The 20,428-nt window shown below is 47.5% G+C and overlaps 1 protein-coding gene across 2 annotated transcripts in view; it reads left to right on the top strand.

Annotated features, from left to right (window-relative positions):
• The window catches only part of KCNN2 (potassium calcium-activated channel subfamily N member 2), a 656,625-nt gene that overhangs the window by 262,776 nt on the left and 373,421 nt on the right, over positions 1–20,428 (top strand). The gene's annotated exons all lie outside the window — the stretch shown is intronic.

Below are 20,428 nucleotides of genomic sequence, written 5' to 3'. Positions count from 1 at the left end.
TACAATATGATTTTCTCATATACTGTCTGGGGATTCAGTCAGTTTTCGAATCAGGTGCAAACAAAACTATTTATAGTCTTTACCATGGTAGTTGATTGCTATAACAAAGTAGATGTTTACATTAACTGTGAAATTTGCCGCTACTTGAATAGAGTTTTCAAAATATCAGCACCTGGTAGCTGTTTGTTATATACTATTGCAAACTCCCTTCTTCGCTCTTTGTCCTTTATTAAGGTCTTGTCTGACACAAAAAAGAGCTTTAAGAAGCACGACTGAGAGAGGGGCTTTGGCCAAATGTTGATCACTTTGAGCACAGATTAAGATTGGGGAGGAGGTTGTGTGCTTCCTCCTAAAAATAGAGCTTGTATTGCACTTTTTACCTTTTAGGAAAGTTTATGCTCAATATGGCAGGACTGAATCGGTCATGGTGTCAATCCCTTGATCAAGGCTATAGATTTGAAATGTTTATAATGAAAAGTTAGGACAAAGGAAAATGGCCTCACGTTTATTTTGATAAGCATATGTTAAGGTCAATTGCTATTTTCAGATTCTCTTTGTAGGCAAGAATCGTGATGTTTGTGCTGTGACAAACCTTCAGAGTAGATGATTTGCATTATAAGAATCCTTGTTGCATCATTTTAGGAAGGGTTGTATCTTTCTTGCCACTTGCACTTCTGTAATTGTATGATTACTGGTAGTGTGACGTGGCTCCACCCAAATGTTGATTTGTTGGAGTACAGTTTAGACTGGGCAGAATTTGCGTGTGACTGATGAAAAAGAGTGTCTGTATTGAGCTTTGTACTGTTCAATGAAAGCTTATGGTTAACAAAACAGGACTGAGTTGGTTATGGCGACAAGCAGTTTATCAAGGCTTATATATGTCTCATATGTTTATCATAAAAAAGTCACAACACAGGCAGTAGACCTCTGACCTCTTTGTTGTGAAAAGCATTAAGTATAGCCAACAGCCCTTAAAGGGTATTTTGAATTAGGATTTCTTACTGATTTCCACAGGCAAGGGTTTGCGGTGGTGGTTGCTTCTTCCTGGGTGGAGAAGATCTGCACTGTGATACTACTTGCTAGATACTGTAAGGGGGGCCTAGCAGGCATAGTTTTTGTGCCTTTCAGTCCCTTATATTGAAACAAAAAAATAATCTCCACATACATAGTGGCCTTTGGGGCATCCCTCCTTTATCTGTTTGAGTGCCCTTCAAAATCATCATCTCCATGTAACTTGATACCGCATGAGACAGTGGGTTAGCCCATTCTTGAATTGGCTATATTACTCTGTGGGTAATAGGATTTTCCCTAATAAGATATACACATCAGCATGAAAATGAATGTGCTTCAGAGTCAACGTCTTGCTGGTAGCCAGTACTTTGTTTTCTATTGTTGTTTGCTTTTATAGGTCCACTTTCATGTCTTTATTTCTTCTCCTGGTTGTATTGTTTAGTGTCCTGTTGCTCCCAAGAAAGTCCTAATGGGCTGCTTCCTTCATGATCATATCATCTGCAGTGTTCTAAATCATGTGCATTCACACTTTCGAATTTGTGTAAACATCTTGGAATGATATTGTACATAGGATATCTTTGTGCTACCATTAGAATATCCACTATGCAAGCATTATATTGGCCACCTTGGATCTTTACAGCATTGATACTTTATACACGTTAGCATTCAAAGATGGCTGCCCAGTGCAATTTTCATTGATCGGTCACTTAGGAATTGTAGTGTGCAAACTATATCATTGTTATTTCTCTCCCAAGTGACCAATGCGTTGTTTCTAAATGTGACCGCTTTGATGGAACTTTGAAACAATACACTATGTAAATTTAATTGCATGATTTCTGCCTGCTTCTATGTTTCATTTTATTTTTATATTGCAAGCATATACCCCCAAGTTTAGGTTTTTTCGACTTGTATTTCTTTATCTACATCTTGTCTATGGTCCACCAAACCCCTGAAGTTGCAGACACTACCACTTACGCTAGTCCCCTAGTGATTGATCCACTCATTTTAGAAATCCCTACTGTGTCGGCTGGACATTTTTACTGTAAGTTGTTTCAATGACACAGTAGAGGCACTTTTGTTGAAACTAAAGTACTGGACTGGCAACCATGTTCTGGTAGCCTGCTTAAAATTGTTGCTTTTCATAAAAAAGGAGAATATGTGCCCCTGAACCGCTAGCAATTTGTTCAGAGTGCTTGAGGGACATTCTTGTTTTTTTCATGCCCAGGATATCCAGGTATTCAATGGCCATCCCAGTCAAGAAAAGTTGTGCTGGCAGCACTGCATTAAATAGGGCGTGTTTGTGACACCATGGCAATGGTGGATCCGCAGCGGCTGCTCCCACCTCCGCCTTCCCCCAACAAAATATTTCCAACATTGTAGAAAGCTATGACTGGAATAGGAAAGAAATACGTTTCTCAACCTCTAAGGAGGGGAAACCAAGATGTGGGTGGATGGAGTATCCGCTGATTTTGTATCAATACCCTTTACACCCACTTCTAAAAAGCTGTGTTATTGCTTTTCATGGGGACCCTCAATCAAGTTTATGAAAGGATGAGAAGTGTCCTCCAGGTGCTCTAAATTCAACCTGGTTTTTGTCCTAATGCTTCAACCCAAAAAATTCAAAACGGATTTGTAACCAAATCGTATGGGTAGTTAAAATATTTGCAGGTGTATGAAGTTAAGTACATTTCTGGCTGATTTTATAGGGACCTGCTCCCTAGCAGTGTGCTCTCTAGTGACTTGTAACAAACTTGACTTTTCAAAATATGTAGATTGACCAGTCCTAACACACTACACAAAATCTGTGAATGGATGGGTGTAAAGCTCTTCATTAGTGGCCCCCAACTGCAGAAACACGCCAGAAGTGTTGACATTTTGCCCTCATGGCATAGCAGACGTTGATAAGAATGGGGTAGCCCTGTATCCTTCAGAACCTGGGCAATTAAGCAAAATACTACAATTGGGTCTGTCGGATAGAACAATTTCTTAGTATGTAATATTTAATATGGCATACTAGGAAATTGTTCTATCGGACAGAACAAATTGTAGTATTTTGCTCATGGCATAGCAAACATGTTTCATGTTTCAGTGCTTACCTGTGCTTACAGATGGCATGAACCTTCAGCAGGACTATTTCTGGTGCATTTTGATGCCTTAAGATCTTCGGCTACAGCCATGTCACTGCTTGCAGTGCCCCAACTGAGCCTTCATTTAACAGCCAATGTGTCAACATTGCCAGTTGTTCAGCAATTTTTTGGAAAGCTAAATAAATGTATGAGCCCCAATTACAAAACACACTGCAAGTCAAAGCCTTCAGCACACCATGGTTTTCCAAAGACCTTGCTTATGATAAAAGATCCATTCACAGACAGGAAAGAAAATGAAAGAAAAAAGAACTCCCAAAAACCTCTTGCTACTGAAGAACCTACGTGCAACACGCAGACAGCTGATCACTTTAGCTAGAGCAAGGAACTACCATCAATGAAGCCACCAACACAAGCATAACGCCGTTCAAGACTATGAAAACACTGCATCCACCTCCTGGCAGACACACATTTTCCTCACTCCACAGAAAAGTACATTGCCATCAACCTCTTTTTTTCAGTTGAAAAATACAGAATATCCGACAGCACATTGATGATACCAATCCTACTTCATCTTTCACATCTATCTCTTGCTGTAGAATCCTTCAATGGTCAGCCTTCAAAGCCCTATCCCTTCCAATTCTGTCTTAACCCGTTCCATGCTGCAGCGATTTTCCCCCTGTACTGCAAAATCGCGAGTGGATGGGTTTATGACGACCCCCAGCCGTCATCAGCACACGAGCACCGTAGTGCATGACGGATGGGGGCTGTCATCAGCATGCAAGGGGTTAAATACTCAAGTCCTTCAAAGTCAGTTCTTATGGAGATGATTTCTTTCCATTATCCTTCATCAAAGCTCTCTCTCTGGGGATACTTTCTTACCCCTACCCATGGTCAATACCTCCCTCACCAGTAGCTCTTATGACTGGCCAGATCCACCCACTCCTAAAGAAGCCTACACTAGACCCCGATGACCTCTCCAACTACAGTCCTCCACCTACCTTCTCAGCAAGATATTTCAAAATGAGCCTTTGCTCAACTCTAACATTACATCAATACTAATCATCACCTACACGAATAGCAGGCTTGCTTTTGATTCCTCTAAACCTTTCGTATTGTAGATGATGTTTCATTGACTACAGATGAAGATAACCCCTGCCTCCAGCTATTGCTAGACCTCTCAGCTGTCTTCGACACAGCCGACCTTCCCACCCTCATATGCACCTTGAATCCTGCAAGGGGATTCTCTGACAATGTCCTTCGCTGGTTTTCTTACTTTTATAACCAACACTAGTTTATTCTTGTGGACACCTCCAGGTCACAAAAGATTCCTCTCACATGTGGAGTTCCATAGGGTTCCATACTGTCTCCGGTCATCTTCAACTTTACATGTAGCTGCTTACTGCTCTACTTATAGAAAGCAGCATCAAGGTTCCCCAATATGAAGTTAGCACGCCCGCTCACCTTGCAGATAGCACACCTGCAGCCAGGACACCATCAGACTGCACACTAAGAAGTGTAAGAAGGAAAAAACAAGACAACAGGACATCCATGCACCGAGAATATGGAACTACATCCTTGTATACATTATGACCATACAAATGTTGCTCCAACCTGGGAAAGAGTTGAAGACTCACCTCTTTGAAGAACACTGCGTCACAATGCATTAAAAATCCACAACTCGGCTTCCTCTCCTATTACTCTCCAACTTTAATGTTGCCATTGATCATGTAGAGCCTTCTGCTGCCTTTTGGCTAGGTCTGTGCTAATTTACATACAAGTGAATGTCTTTCCCAGCAATGTGGCCAGTGACTAGGCAAGGGGGCCAGAGCTTTGGTTTCCGGTCATACAGCCTTGGATGATGTAGCCTCCCCTCTCTTTTAACTAATTTGCCACTTTCCTCCTTTCAATGTTCTATTTTGCAGCTATTTTGTACACTCCTCGTGTGGAAGGAAATGTCAAGCCCCAACATCTTTACTGTTAAATGGTACTTTCTAAGCCTTGATGTTTGATGAAAAGAACAAAGCGCCCCAGACTGTCAACACCAATTGGCTAGAGCAAGTTATCCTTTACTGTTAAGTTGATGAGGTCAATTCCAGTTCTAACGGGTTTATTAGAGAGAAGTCCAAATCAGTTACAGAAATTATCTACTACATCTAATAGTCAGTGCATCACATAATGAGCCTCTCAAAAAGTCACTCCTGGAGGACCTAGAACAGAATTCTATGTACATCACTTCTCAACTAGCCTCTGGCACCACTAAATGGAATACTAGGACACGGCTGTGGGTTTCTTCTGTCACTTTGGTCTCTGTTCCTGTACTTACGCTGCTAAAAGGACCATTACACTAATGTAACCGAGCAAAAAGGACGGCTTCACAATTTTTGAAAGCCTTGGAAAAGTGGGCAATCACTGATCTTGAAAAACAGACATTCAGTGAACTTTATACGTGCCTACCCACATTTTAAATGGTGGCGCACTCATCTCAGCTTCGTTGCTGGTTTCGATTATGGTATGTAGAAGCAATCAGGAAACTTAAACATATGAAAACAGCATTTGTGTTATTTCGTGAGGAGATGGGGGACAGTGGTCTGTGAGACAGTGTTCTCCATCCAAAAAGAATTGGAACCTGTATTTCCCATGTGTCTACTACCACTACTACCTGAAGTTTGGCAAGGAACCGTCACACATTAAATAAGAAGAATGCTTTTAGTGTAAATTGTTGGTTTTAGTACTTTGTTTATGTTCATTGCTACGCCCGAATCCGAGGTAAAGGATTTGCATGACCCTGTAATTAGAATAGTTTCTCATACAGAATTAGACTCCTGTCAAGTTTTACAAGTGTCATCACCGTGACTGCTAGGAAGGAAGGACTGTAATTGCAGAGTTTGATAATGTATGTTGTCCCAGAAATTACACGCTTCCTGGGGCACGAGTGACTGTCCTCTGAGAATACGTGCTAATTAACTAGACCCCTAGATTCAATGGTGTATTTTTAACCGTTGTAAATTTGGCACAGTGTTTGCAGTATATGGAATTTACAGTTTGCATAGATGCATTTAAGACATGATAAAGTGTTATTGTCGCAGCTATAGCAGCCTACATTATAAGAGACAATGAATTGGTGCCAAATTACTCATCGCAGTAGACCAAGATGAGAACTACACTTGGGCAATGCATGCGTTTCATTTAACAGCCACCTTTCTAGTTTTGAAAATCCATTGACTTTATTTAGTTTTTCAAGTTAGATCCACATTTGCTCGGTATGGGCAGTAAACAGTATGTGAATGAATCATTTCTTATTGATAATACCTGTAGTAGGCTGAAACAAGTCCAGTGTGCGTGTTCTACATGTTAGAGAGCCATGAAGTAAAAAATGATGAATTTGGTTTAACCTAAAAATTAAATATAAAAGAAAAAAACTGGAGATATGTATAAGTAACTAGAAGCGACAATGGCACAGGACTTGTGTTCCAGATTTTGATAAAATATGTGCATTAGGAGTTTATCAGCAAAGAAAGACACGTGAAAGAGAGCTAAATGAACACTCACGAAAACTGCTGTGTAAATCGATTGCTTTAACTCATCAAGAGTCACATCAGATTTATCAAATAGAGGAATTTAAAGTTGAAGTGAAGTTACCATTGGTGATGCGGTTATGTTTAAGTAGTTCAGAGTAGGAATGTTTAATCATGGTAATCCATCTTTTTATTCAATATGGCAAGATGCATGCTGGGACAAGCAGTTATTTAAGCAACGTGAGTAGAACCGTGGCAATGGTATATGCAGAAGATTGTAGCGTGTGTAGTGTCCTGCCAGGACACAGTCTAGTTGTTCCTAAGTGTAACCCTACACTGAACACCCACCCACCACAGACGTCACTGGGTCAGGTGACTCTGTTAATAAAAGAACCCGAGCGCACGTGCTTGCGGCCAGAATTACTATCCCCTAACTGGTGTCCTGTGTCATCATTTACTCCACCATGCGGGCCTAGGACCCCATCTTTACAAGGCGACGAGGCGGTAACGCGATGCCACGCGTGCCACAGCTCACCGAAAAACAAGGGGGAAAAGGGCGGAGAACGCTACCCGTGCCATGAGCACTCCCCCTGCAGCAAGCGACAATTAGCGATGCAAACTGCCTGGGGGGGCGCGCAAGCCTGAAGCGACCCCCGCTTGTGACTGGATATTAAGCGGTGCCCACCCGCATAGTCGTGGCGCCCTGCCGGGCGCGTGGCGGCCAACAATAAACATTATACGTTGAAGCCGAGCCAGCGGAGCCTGTGGCGCCTCCTGTCCCCCGCAGCGCAGCATGTGTGGTGCGCGGCTGCCGCTGCGAGGGCGAATGAACATTAGAGGGGAGCCAAGCGGAGCCCAATCACGAAAAGGAGGACCTCTGCCCCGTCAAGGAGTGAAGCGCTCGCAGCGTGTGAAGTGCTGCCGGGCGGACACTGAGCAAGAAGCGGAGCCCACCCGCAAAGCCCTAGCTTCTCCCCACCCAGCGCCGCGTGTGATGTGAAAGCAGCGGGGTGGAGAAGCGAGAAGAACAGCGCCCGGCCAGCAGCAGGTACGAGCAGCGCAAGCCCCCCCTCTGCGCAGCCTAACCAGCAGGCCCATCGGAGCTCACCCCGCAGCACGAGTAAGGTGGGGCAACTTGGAGGGGCAGTGACCCCAGGGACAGCGCTTGAAGGAGAGCGGCAGGAGCAGCCAGGACACCGCAGCACTGCAAGGCCGATGCTCCTCCCCCGCCGGGCCGCGTGTGGAATGCAAGGCTGCTGTGGGGAGGAAGGAGACAAGAGTGGCAGTAGAAGGCCGTCCAGAGCGGCCGGTATGAACTGAGAGCCCCCAACACTAAAGGCACTGAAAGCGCATGCCCCCCCCCACACACACGGCCCAGATAAAGAAAATATTACGAGACTTACCGCAAAGGAGAGAGAGTCCGACAGGGCGCCATCTGAGTAGGTGCCCGCTCCCGGGGTGACGAATGTGAGGACGCGAGGAATCCAGGGGCAAGCCTAAATGAGCCCGAGGCCGGCCCGGCCAGTAAGTGAAAGTACACGGGCCCCTCGAGTGAGAAAACTGCTCAAGACAGGGATCTGAAATGGAGTAGAGGCAACACTGCCACCTAGTGGCCACCACAAATCCAGCACTGGAAACGAAAATAAAAGGCAAGGACTGGGGAGACCCGCGATACCCATAACACAGTCTTACCTGCCGGATGACACCTCTGCAACAACCCACCACCAGCAAGGGGAGGCACCACTACATGACCAGCCAGAAAAGAGGTCAAGGTGAGACAGCCCCAGAAGAGTGCCACCCTGTTTTCAACGCTCACACTAGTACAGCACAATACAAGGCAGCAACGTGCAAGTAACGCAAGACGGCGCAGGAACGTGCCAGGAGTGCAGCAACTCCAAAAAGAACACTACAAAGGTAGATTGCGACTCGGCAGACACCAGCAATCAAGGAACCAAGCGAAGTGCAAGCCAGTGCTACCAGACGTGCCAGGGGTGCAGCGCCAACACCACAGGGCACACACTGTAACGCCAGACGAACCGCAGGAACGTGCCAGAACCTTCAGGAACGCGCCAGAAGCACAGAACCACGCCACGAGCCGCGAGGGACGCGACAAGAGTGCCAGAACTCCACACCCGCACGACAGGACCGCGCAGCACTGCGCTGGAACGTGCCAGGAGCGCCAGGAATCAAGAGCGCCAGAGTGACGCTGCACAGCGACACGCCACGGGACAGCGCCCAAAGGTCCCCAAGAGAAACAGCGACGTCTCGCAGCAACCAGAGCGCCATCGTCAGCACGCATGGCGGCATGCACCAGAGATGCACCAGGAGCGGTGACGCAACCCTCCTCCACGCAGACAAAGCGCGCCAACGCCAAAACACCGTGACGGTGAATAGCGACCACGAAGAAGATAGCACAGCATGACGACTCATGCCGAAGATGAAAGCCGACCACCTAGTCTGGTCGCCAAGGAAAGAAAAGAAGCAACAGAGAAGATCGCGACAAACGGTCCAGTAAAGAAGAGAAGAACACCATGCCGGAGAGCTATGCCCAGACCAGAGGAAAACAGGTGGAGTGCACGCTGCCTGGGGAAGACTGGTCGGGAAGGCCAACGACAGCAAGAGGACCAGACCACGTCGCAAGAAGGAACATGGAAAGGAAGGAGGAACAGTAGAGCCAAAGGAACCCGACGAGACAGGAGAGTCACGATGGAATTGACCAAGGAAGGGTATTCTGATTGAAGGCAACAGAAGTGATTAAGTAACAGGAAGATACGACGACAGGTCTAGTCAACAAGCCAGGAGAAGACAGTGACCTACCACATGGACAAGACCAAGGGGACGACATGTAGAGGGCCCGCTACATGGAGAAGCCTGGTTAGCATGAGTAAGCAAGAAAGAAGACCGGACCACGTCGATGAAGAGAACGAAGAGGAAGAATGGAGTATCACAACATCACTCCACAGAGGAAGAGAGAGAACCACAGTCAGCACACAGGAACATCGGTGCTGTCCAAGGAGCATCGCAACAGTCAGCACACAGGAACATCGGTGCTGTCCAAGGAACATCGCAACATCCGTGTGGATCCCAGTAATCCCTACAACCTGCATTCGAGGAGACCAGCCACTGAAGAACCGTATGGGTGTCCCGTGAACCTGAAGCTTGCCGAAGCAGAGCATACCCGAGCACTAGACAATCCACCCTTGTGGACTACACAAGACTCGACTGTGGCCATGTCCGAAGTTCCGCAGCGACCCGCACAGCCCACGCGATCAAGTGGCAGTCCAGGGGACAAGGTCCTGTGAGAGAGGAATCAGGATGGGAGAGGTGCAGCAGAGGCAGCTCCACGACAGGCAACAGGAAGCACGAAGGCCCCAGGTAAACACCTGGCACCGAGAAACGGTCTGGTGAAGACACTGAACCCATGTCCTAACGGCAAGACCATCCTGGCGGATGACATCAACACCCCCGAGGACATCATGAGAGACTTGGCGGTGAGTCTGTTGGCAGTTCCTCAGCAACGCTTTTGCGCGGCTCATGCGAAGCCCCGCACGGTCCACCCAGTCCCATCGTGTCCGGCAAGAGGGTCCTCCCAGCGTCTCTAGTGAGAGAAGAGTCCAAGCAGGAGAGGCCAGTCTTCGAGGCTCCAGTGAGAGAGGAGTCCGGCAAGAAAGGCAAGTCGGAAGTTACTTGGTCGGACGCAGGTGTGAAGGCATCAAGATCAGCAAATCCAAGGAAAGACCTCTCGTGCCATAGTCGTCTCCAACAACCAACAAGCGTTGTCATCCACTGGACTAGGAACATCTGCGAGACCCCTCAAGGGTCACACCCATTCTGCTCCCGATGCTCTAAGTGATGAACACTGTATATAAGCGTCAACACAGCAAGACAAGGATGATCTGAAGTACACCGGTGAGGCGAAGCTCATCTGATTGACTTTGCAGTCCAGAACTTTTGACATCTCCCCGCCGGCCGCTGAAGGGAATCCGTTGGGGGCTGTAAATTGCTGGTATTCTGTTTTTCTTGCAGGTTGGACATTCGCTTTTCCTTTCATTAAATTTTGGGAGGGATGTAGTGTCCTGCCAGGACACAGTCTAGTTGTTCCTAAGTGTAACCCTACACTGAACACCCACCCACCACAGACGTCACTGGGTCAGGTGACTCTGTTAATAAAAGAACCCGAGCGCACGTGCTTGCGGCCAGAATTACTATCCCCTAACTGGTGTCCTGTGTCATCATTTACTCCACCATGCGGGCCTAGGGCCCCATCTTTACAGCGTGGACAAAGGGGGGCAGGAGTTTAACACCTGATGCTAATTGAGCCGGGCGGGAAGCTAGTTTAACAGGTTTTTTCCGGCAGATGAAACGCTTAGTTAATCACAATGTTCATGCTGCAGCGGGCTCGAAAAATCTTTATGCTGTAACTAGAGAAGGAACATGTTCACGGAATTCATGTTTTGGATTGGGTTCGTTTTGAAGAAAAAATGCATGTCGAGGTAAGCGCAAATGTTGTCAAAGCTGTTGGGCAGTAAATAAGAGAACATGACTTTATTCAAAAGGGAGGGGTTACAGAATGCAATCTTTTATATTAACGTGGCTGCAGATAATGGTTGCTGAAATGGTGACCTTTTTGGTGCATCTCCGACATATTAGAATGGAGAGCAAATAACATGGCATGTATTGTTTATCCTTTTGAATACCTTTGGATAACATGAGATGTACGTGTATTGGTGAAATGCACAATATGTATGATGTTGGGTTAAAAATTAATATAATTATTTTGTCTGTATCATTGTTTAGATGCCCCTGACGAAGGGATTGTTTTATCCCGAAATGCATTGTTTTTTTTTATAAATAAACATCATGATGCGTGGCTCAGTGGTTAGAGGCGGCAGACCCGGATGCTGAGATCGGCCGTGGACCAGGGTTCGATTCCTCGCCTCGGCGGGTCTCGGGCTCAAAAATTCCACGGACTCGACAATTCTCGCTCCGGTGCCTACTCGACTCACGGGGTCACACTCTGCGACTCTGGGCAATAGCTTGCTTAATCTCCACTACGGCCCCTCGCGGTGGGATGCCTGGCTTTCACCTTGTGGATACCCTGCCGGGGTATCTCACAGGGGAATACCAGGACGGGTTCCCTAAGCAAGCGCCTTGATACCTTCGGGTGATACGTGCGCTATATAAGTCGCAATACATTTACATTTACATTTACATGTGTGGAATCTACCTGTGCCCTGAGGTTTACTTGAACAGTCTTAATGCCGAAAGCGCATGGATAAAATGAATTGAATCTATAGTTTAAACAGGAGGATGGGTTAAACGGAGAAAATATAAAATGGTTTAAAAAGAAGATAAAACATGGCTGAATTTAATTAATTGGATTCATACAGAGTGTATGGCTGTGGGACTTGGCGGAATTTGTAAAAATGTTCCCTATCTGGCTTTGTTTTGACTGCAGCGCGTGAGGCGAAGCGCAAAACAAGTGTGCACGCTAACAAAGTGGAATCAGTTTAAACAAGGACGAATAATGGAGAAAGAAGGAGTGCATCTCACCACCATAAACTTCTTAACAAAAAGGGTATGAAGCCATTAGCTACATGTAACTGGACTCTGATCAGATGGTCGATCGAAGCCTGAGTAAGAGCTGCACTGGACAGTGTCCACTTTCTTTTCCACCTTGTGCTTAACAGAGGTGAAAGGCATAGAACCGTGCCTCTATACTAACAGCCAGATTCATCAAGCAAAATGCGCTCGCAAAAGGGCCAGATTCTGAGAATCTGGCCCTTTGCGAGTGCAATTTTTGCATTTGGGATTCATCATCCCAAATGCCCCAAATGCAAAAATCGCTAATAAAGAATTCGCAAATTTGCGAGGATTAGCATTTAAGGAATCTCTATTAGAGATTCCTTAAATGCTATTCATGAAACATTTAAAAATTGCGAATTCGCAATTTAAGACCGCTATTTACCACGAAGTCAAACCTCGTGGTAAATAGCAAAAACTTAGAAAAATGCATTTAAATGCATTTTTCTAAGTTGCATGTTACACACACACATGTCCTTTGGACATGTGTGTGCACAACATTAGTATAAATTCACATTTCAGGGGTGCTAAAGGGTGTCCTTTAGACACCCCTGCACCCTTGAAATCGCATCCTTATTTGCGATTAGCAAATTGCTAATCGCAAATAAGGAACATGTAGGAATCGCAATATTTTTTGCAATTCCTACATGAATCCCGTTTTGCAAGTCCTTAATAGCGCTTCCTTATGAATCGCTATTAAAGACTCACAAAACGGGTCTTTGATGAAACTGGCAGTAAGTCCCTTCCAGCCTGGCCTCAAGGCCAGCAGGGCTGGGTTATGGTGTGTTTACTGACCCGCTGCCATCTATACTTCCTACAGGGGGCCCTCTGAAAGTTAGCTGGTGACGAGGATGAAATAATACAAGCCATATCATTCTGCCCATTTCTCTCTCCCTGCCTGTTTTCAAGTTAGGCAGATGAGTGAGTAGTGAACCGAAGAAACACCCCTGTAAGTGCAGAACTGGACGATGAAAATGTAATCCAATAGCTAGTTCTCTCCTTATCGATCTCCTCTTTGTGGCTCCGTCCTCTACACGTGTAACAAAGCCACATGAAATGCCCGCAGTTTGTAAAAACTGTAAAACATATTAACAATATACTAGGAAGAGGAGCTTAGCGCGCACCCAAGATGGTCGCGTGAGCTCAGAGCTCCCGGACCTTCGCCACCTCCATCGACTATCCTGCATCTAATCCTGATTTGGACGACGGGCTTCTGTGGTCGTGAACCTGCTGATCATTTATCCGTTGGCGGATTTCGTTTTTGGTCTCCGGGAACCTGAGATATGGCTTTTTGAATATTTGCGGCCTGCTCCATGGCACTGCCCCGGACTTGCCTACTCTGCCAGCCAGGTAGTAATTGAATAACAACGGCCTGCGTTAACCTCCCTTGCCCGGTCTCCTACTTTCGGTTTCGATTTTGATGAGCCTACGTCATTGACCTTGCCTTGGTCGCCCGGGCTGCTTGCTTCACTCATTTATTCGCAACTTCGCTTGGCGATCTGGACTTTCTTGCTCTTTGCCTAGTGACTGGTCCTCACTTTATTCCTTGAGCTTCTGCGGGCACATCGAGTGTAGCCATTTTTACTAGGTCTCAGACTACCCTCCGGGGCACACGACCTAAGATGGCCACCAAGCCTGAAGCGGAGAGGCGCAAGACCAGACCGGCAGCTCGAGGAGGTTCTGTCCAATCCAACGTCATGGACCGATATACCCTCACTAAGAGCTCTCCGAGCGGAATGGCTAAACCCCCGGCCGGCATTGAGGACGAATCCCTGCTGGGTGATGACCCGTCGTTGAAAGACGTCATGTGCGCCATTGCTGGGATGAAGGCCGCGATGGGACAACAGTATGAGGCCCTAATCCACAAGCTGGACACTGTTGCCATAGATGTCAATCTAATCAGGGCGGATCTTGCTAAAACCAACGAAAAGGTCAAGTCTCTCGACCTGAAGACTACTAGTCTCATCGCCGACGTCTCTGACCTACAGACGGAGGTCGGTAATCTGAGATCCGCCCGGGACTATCTCTCCCGTCGCTTGGACGATTTTGAGGGCCGAGCACGACGGAACAACGTCCGACTGGTCGGTGTCCCGGAGAAGACGGAATCGTCAGCTGTGGACCTACTGGTGGAGGACCTTGTCCTAAATCATTTAGCGCCCAAGGGCCTGAGCAAGTTCTTTGCAGTAGAACGGGCCCACCGTGTCCCGGGTGGCCCGCCCAAGCTGGGTGCCTCTCCGCGCCCCATCATTGCGCGGATTTTCAACTTTCGTGACAGGGATGTGATACTGCAGGCTTCCCGCACGTCAGGCCCCACGGAATATGAGAACGCTGCGGTCAGCTTTTATCCGGACTTCACCCAACAAGTCCAGAAGCAGCGGCTAGGATTTCAAGGAGTGAAGAAGAGACTGAGAGACAGGGACATGAAATATGCCATGCTTTTCCTGGCTAGATTGCGTATCGTCCACAATGATAGAACATTTTTCTTTGACCATCCTGAAGCGGCTAATGACTGGTTGGACTCGCTACCTACGGGACGAGGGCGGTTTGAACAATCGGAACCTTCCGGTGGAGCGGAGGGCGGCCCGACGGAGCAGGAATAGGGAGCGACATCGGCTCCCGGACCAACGTTTTGACTTTCGGCAATGGTTCGATGCTATACTGATAATGATTGCAACTCCATTGTCTTACTGGGGTGTGGGTGAGGGGCGGGTGTGACTTCCTCCTCTGGGGTTCTTTTCGTAGATTAGTTGTATGTTAGGGCGACAGGCACGCTGCGAGTTGGGGTGGCTTTTGAGTCTAACGCAGGGGTGCGGGGTGGGGGGTATGTTGTTGTTTTGGGGGGTTGGGAAGTTCAGGGGTGTGTTTCTTTGTTTTTTTCAAGGCATAATGCTGATAATCTTCTGGGTTGTGGTGTCGCGGCTGGCGTGGGGGGAGACTTGGGGTGGACTCTGGGATGGGGGGGTAGGGGACTACGGATACTGTGTTGGAACGTCAATGGTTTGGGAGACAGAATTAAACGGGGAGTGGTCTTGCAATTACTGAGACGCTTGTCCCCTGATGTGGTTTTGCTTCAGGAGACGCACTTGCTGGGTAATACGTGCCACGCCATGAATAGGCGTGGCTATCGTCTCATTGCACACTCAGGTTTCACTTCTGGCTCCAGAGGGGTGGGCATTCTAATCCGGACCTCCCTCCCCCTCGCTGTTGACGACATTATACTTGATGATAGAGGGCGGTACGCCGCCATTGTGGGGCGTTGGGAGGGTAGGGTGGTTACACTGTTTTCTGTTTACATACCCCCAGGTCTTCAAACTACGACCTATGCGGATTTGGGAAGTGTGATTCTGGGAGTCCCCGAGGGTTTGCTTGTGGTAGGGGGAGACTTTAATTCAGTAGTATCTGGGATGTGTGATCGTTACCCTCCCCGAGTTCTCGCTAAGTTCCAATCCTGGCTTGGGGACTTCATGGAGGCGCTGGGGCTGACCGATTGTTGGCGACTACATCATCCTGGGCAACAACAGTATACCTTTTACTCTGGGGCCTACGGCAGCCTTTCGAGATTGGATTATGTTTTGATGCCCTCCTCCCAGACTTCCCGTATAGGGGAGGTGAAACATCTTGCCAGTGGTATTTCGGATCATTCCCCACTGTGGTTGGTTGTGAACGCACATGGGGGATCGGAGGGTCGAGTGGCCCCGATCAATTCATGGTACCTCCGTGATCCCAAGATTAGAGCAGAACTACTTAAGACAATTGATCACTACTTTGCCGAAAATGTGGGGTCAGTATCCTCTTCTGTCTCCCTGTGGGAGGCGTACAAAACTGTAATTCGGGGGCAGGCCCTCTCGTCGATTGGCACTGTTAAGAGATGTAGACGAGAGGAGGTTGTTCGTCTTGAGACTGAAATTACCGTTCTTGAGGGAGAGTTGGATGCTGGAGTCTCCCCTGAGAGGCTTCATCTGTTGGACCTGAAACAACATGAGTACAGAGCTCTGGTGACTGATGCAGCGAAGGAGATGAGTTGTGAACAGCAGGGACGTCTGTATGATGTGGGAGATAAGGCTGGGAAGTTGCTTGCTTGGTTGGATAGGAGAGAATGCGCGAGTCGAGTGGTTCCTGTTATAGTTGACGCGAATGGTGAAAATATCACGGACCCTGCTGGGATTGTTGAGAGGTTCGCCGATTATTTCCGGGTGGTGTACTCCCCTGTGTCCGATAGACCGGAGCAGGACTCCCACATGCTTTTACGCGATATCTCGCTACCATGTTTGTCTGACTCGGAGCGGGACCTGCTGGAGGCTCCGCCTACGGCGGATGAAGTTGCGACCGCTATCCGTTCGATTCGCTCTGGGAAGGCCTCGGGCCCTAATGGACTCCCTATAGAAGTCTACAAGCTTCGTCCGGATGTATTGGCACCGTATATGCGCTCTATGTTTTTGGAATCACTGGCGGAAGGATTTCTTCCTCCTGACCAGAGATTGGCTTCCATAGTGGTTATACATAAAGAGGGTAAGCCACGTGACCGCTGTGAATCGTACAGGCCTATTTCCCTAATAAATGCTGAACCCAAGATCCTGGCCAAAGTTCTTGCTAATCGTCTGGTGGCTGTTATAGGCGATCTGGTTCATCCGGACCAGTCCGGATTTATACCACATCGAAATACGGCACTTAATCTTCGGCGCTTGCATGGAGTCCTCGCGCGAGCCGGGACATTGAGAGAGTGTCGGCCATCTTGGCGTCTTTGGACGACACCATGGCGTTTGACACGATTGAATGGCCCTATCTTTGGGCGGTCCTCTCCAAATTCGGGTTTGGGCCCACCTTTATCCGCTGGGTTCGATTGCTTTATGCTGATCCCTTAGCCCAGGTGGTGGTGAATGGACGTGTCTCGGCCTCCTTTGTTCTCGGTAGAGGTACGCGCCAGGGCTGTCCTCTGTCCCCACTCTTGTTTGCCCTTGCTTTAGAGCCACTGGCGGCTTGGCTGCGATGGGAACCATCCATGAAGGGTATTCGATGGTCTCCGGACTTTGAAGACCGTGTATCTTTGTATGCAGATGACATCCTTTTGTACCTCACATCGCCCCGACAGTCGTTAATCGTCCTTTTTGACGTTTTGACTTCTTTCCGTAAAAATTCCGGCTTAGTTATAAATTGGTCTAAATCTTGCGTTTATGTTCTCTCCGGTGACGCTCCCCTCCTGCCCCGTGATTGTCCTATTCCGGTGGTACTAGATGGTTTCAAATATCTGGGAATTTTTGTCACCTTGGACCCCACACTTCGGTATGAGCGCAATCTGCTGCCCCCTCTCAGACGCCTTCGGGCGGCTGTCGGGACTTGGAGCAAGCTCCCCCTTTCTCCCTTGGGACGAGCTGCGTTGTTTAAGATGATGTCGCTCCCCCGATTCCTTTATGCGCTTCAAAACACGCTTGATGTAGTGCCAGCGGAATATTTTCGTGAGATTGAGAGTCTACAGCGGCAATTGTTATGGGGGGGCCGTCCTCGCATCGCCCTCTCGAAGCTTACACTCCCTTGGTACGATGGCGGCATCGCTCTCCCGGACATTCGTCGCTATTACTGGGCCTCTCAATTGGGGGCCATCAACCATGGCACCTACACTCCCCCACCAAACCCGGCTTTTGCGATGGACAGATGGTTGCTGCCCGGTGGGGACTACAATAGAGCTCTATATGCGAGATCAGCTGGTGACACTCTTACGGGCCCCACCAAAACAGCAGTGCAGGTGTGGCGTAGAGCTACGGCAGCCACGGGATGGGCCGATAGGCCGACCCGGGCTACCCCACTATATGCTTCGGATAAATTGGGCTCCCTTTGGCAATCGAAGGGATTTGATCGGTGGGACATGATTGGGATCAGTAGGGTAGATGACGTATGGATCAAGGGCAGGGTCAAGACGTTTGAGGAATTGAAAGTTGAGTATGGGCTGAATGATAAGGAATTCTTCAGATATGCGCAAGTCCGGCATGCGGTCTTGTCTGTTTTTCCACTAGGCTCGGACGTGCCGGAGGCATCCCCGCTCGAGGATCGGATTCTGATAGCACGATCTCGCTAATTTATAAAAAGTTGATCAATACCAGGACTGATCTACTAGATAGTCTTCGAGGGTTGTGGACCGGAGATGGTCTGGAACTCGATGATGAGGACTGGCAGTCCGCTATTTCTTCCCCGAAGGAAGTAGCTATCCCGGCACGTCTTCGGTTCGTCCAACTGAAAATTCTGCATAGGGTGTATGTGACCGGCCCACGTCTGGTTCGTATGGGATTTTCGATGGATGGCTTGTGTAGGCGTGGATGCGGTATGGTGGCTACGTTCCTTCATATTATCTGGGAATGCCCTGCTGTGATACGTTATTGGAACCGCGTGCATGAAGTAATGAGTGAGGTCACGGGAGTGCGCTTAATGCCTGAAGCGAGAAGATGCTTGTTGAATGTCTGGGAGCCGAATGACTACAATCGAGCGCAGCTCCGCTGGGCGACCTTGGGAAACATGGTAGCCAAGCGTGATATTGCCCAATTGTGGGGCGCTCAGAAGCCTCCAACACTTCTGGGATGGACACAAAACATGGATTGGTGAATGTTTCGAGAAAAAACTGTGTATGTTTCCCGTGGCAAACCAGGCACGTGGGGGAAAGTGTGGACCCAATGGAACGCATATCGTGGAGATATATGTACTCCCCCAATGTCTGAATTTGATGCTGACTTGTCTTCCTCCCAACCTGACGTTTCCTCCGCAGGAACATAGCTGTTTTGTATGTATTTTGGTCTCCTTCCTCCCCCCTCTCCCCCCCCAATTATTGATTGCACTACTGCTTGACTCCTCTATGTACCCCCCCACGGACCACGTGATGACACGTTTTAATGCACTGCCTTGTTTTGTATTGTTCTTTTGTTTTGTTGTTTTAAAATCAATAAAAAGTTTTCACAAAAAAAAAAAAACAATATACTATCCTGAAATGCAACTTCCTTTGTCAAAGAAGGGCTCTGGAATACAACGGGGGAGGGGCGACTAGAAATTCTAGAGCTAACTCTGTAGACTTAATGTTATCATAATGTAAAATATTCAATCTAATAAAAACAAACATCCCTAATATTGTATTATGATTTGCTCTTTCAACGTTAGAATTAACATAATGGTTGTCAGTTTTGCTTTCATAGCAGAAAGTGCTAGGAATTTTTCTAGCCTTCATTTCTCACGCTTCCTTGACCTTTCGAGTGCTCAATTGTCCTTCAAAAAAATCATGTTCCTAAGTCTGTACAATAAACATATGCTTGGTGGCTGAGCTAAGGGATGCAAATGGGCTGTGTGTGACTTGCTGCTGGGTTTGTGCATTGACGGATGAGGCAGGTGGAAGGTTACTGCAGCCCACACACTGGAGTTAGGGGATCCCCAAAGAACACTTGTGATGCTTTGTTTTTTAGCATCCAGAAAGCTGCAGTTAAATTGCTCTCCTTGTTTTTGTAATTGTTTCGTGACTGGCAGAATGTCTTTGTATTTATGACTTACGCATTACACGTTGGAACTAGACTCGAAAAATGTGTTTCTCTTGGTGGGTTGCTGCAGGCAGAAGGAACATTCGCATTGTGCTCTGCATCGCTGCTTCCAACCAGGGGCGTTGAGCCTTTGAGTGCAATAGGAATTCTAACGAGGCTTAACGATGCTGCCACGTTAACAGAACTAAGAAGAGAAAATTCATTCAGGTTCACAGAAGCAGCTTGGGGACACGTCAGCCTCCCCTGTCTCATCTTTGCTGTCTGAAGGGAATGCCGCTTACTCACCAGATTGACCCGTCGAATCGGTGCGTCAGATCCCAAAAACGAGAGCCAAAATAATTGCTCATGATAATCTAAAAATAAATAACAGAATGTCACATGGTATCCATGAAGGCGATCTAAGTTGGGCACGCATGTTTCTGAAGTAAGTCAGACTAAATAAACTACAAAAGGCCTGACCTTTGAATTAGAAAATGTCTATCTTATTATGTTTAGTGGTAATACCGCCCGTTCCCTTCGCATAGACCTATAGTTTTATAAAGGTTACAAGGAAAAGGGGTACTAAGAAGCCAGATGTGGATGGCCAGAAAAGACCCGAGGGTGTCTATGCTGCACTCCAATATGGATTTGGGTATTTCTGCTGGAAGATTATGCACTCATGATTCTTTGTGGACCCAGCATTTGGTGCAGGATTTGAATTGGGAAATACTGGGATCTTATTATA

The sequence above is a fragment of the Lissotriton helveticus genome, chromosome 2_1 (genome assembly GCF_964261635.1).
Source record: "Lissotriton helveticus chromosome 2_1, aLisHel1.1, whole genome shotgun sequence".
NCBI lineage: Eukaryota > Metazoa > Chordata > Amphibia > Caudata > Salamandridae > Lissotriton > Lissotriton helveticus.
Note: the sequence above shows the minus strand (reverse complement) of the source record. Positions and strands in the feature narration are given on the sequence as shown.